The sequence below is a fragment of the Rhipicephalus microplus genome, chromosome 6, assembly GCF_043290135.1.
Source record: "Rhipicephalus microplus isolate Deutch F79 chromosome 6, USDA_Rmic, whole genome shotgun sequence".
NCBI lineage: Eukaryota > Metazoa > Arthropoda > Arachnida > Ixodida > Ixodidae > Rhipicephalus > Rhipicephalus microplus.
The window spans coordinates 23,392,592-23,393,872 of record NC_134705.1 but is presented as its reverse complement, the minus strand read 5'-3'; the positions used below and the strand labels follow the sequence as shown (position 1 = coordinate 23,393,872).

Genomic DNA, 1,281 nt, shown 5'->3' with positions numbered 1-1,281 from the left:
CTTATGCGATGTGGTGGTGATGTCCATTATTTATTCGGTAGTGCAGGTCATGTTTCGTACGGGCTTAGGTGGTAATGACAGTATTTTCTGAGGCGCAAAGAACGATAATATATATATATATATATATATATATATATATATTAGGGAAAGAAGTGTATACCAAAGGGATCGTGTTTCCATGTTTTGACACAATATTATTCAGATTTAACAGACAGTAATGCCAAGTAATGTACAGTGGAAGTTATTAGAACCAATGGAATGTAAATAAGAAGAAAGAAAAGTGGATGAAAAAATAACCAGCCGTGAGCAGAAATCGAACCTACGACCTTCGAATAATGCGTTCCGAGCTCTAACCACTGAGCTACCAGAGCGGCCCTCCCTCCATCCACTTTTTTTTTGTTTATATGTGAATTTAGAAGTAGGAGTGACAGTCAGCGCCGTCTATAATTTAAGCGACGAGTGTTAACCACTTCTTTATGCGCATGTTTGGCGTCACGTAGCACGTGAACTTATAACGAGCGGGCAGCTGATTAATAGTCCCTCGTATACAACCTAATGACACCAAGTCTGCCAGTACGAGACCCTCGTTAAATGAAAATAAGGGAAAGAAGTGTATACATGAGGGCTCGTTTTTCCGTGTTTTTACACAATATTGTTGAGATCTAACAGACAGTAGTGCCATGGAATGTACAGGGGAAGGTATTGGAACCAATGGAATGTAAATAAGAAGAAAGAAAAGTGGATGAAAAAATACCCAGCCGTGAGCAGGAATCGAACCTACGACCTTCGAATAACCCGTTCGATGCTCTAACCACTGAGCTACCACAGCGGCCCTCCCTCCAACCACTTTTTTTAGGTTTATATGTGAATTTAGGAGTAGTAGTGACAGTCAGTGCCATCTATAAGCCAAGCGACGAGTGTGAACCACTCTTTTATGCGCATGTTTGGCGTCACGTAGCACGCGAACTTATTACGAGCGGGCAGCTGATTACTAGTCCCTCGTATACAACCTAATGACACCAAGTCTGCCAGTACGAGACCCTCGTTAAATGAAAATAAGGGAAAGAAGTGTATACCTAAGGGCTCGTTTTTCTGTGTTTTGACACAATATTATTGAGATCTAACAGACTGGGCTTGCTTTTGCTGGCATTGATGGTGTTGCTGTGGAAGGAGCTGAGGTGGCAGCCGTTTTTGATCATGGCACTGATTTTCTGGGCAACTTGATGTGGTGCCCAGTAGGCAGATGATAGTCAGTGGACTGATATATATATATATATATAT

The 1,281-nt window shown here is 41.6% G+C and overlaps 1 non-coding gene across 1 annotated transcript; it reads right to left on the bottom strand.

The window, feature by feature from the left end:
- Nucleotides 1-756: 756 nt before the first annotated feature.
- Nucleotides 757-829, bottom strand: TRNAT-GGU (transfer RNA threonine (anticodon GGU)). The gene has a single exon. It is a non-coding gene; the product is annotated as a tRNA-Thr (tRNA).
- Nucleotides 830-1,281: the final 452 nt, after the last annotated feature.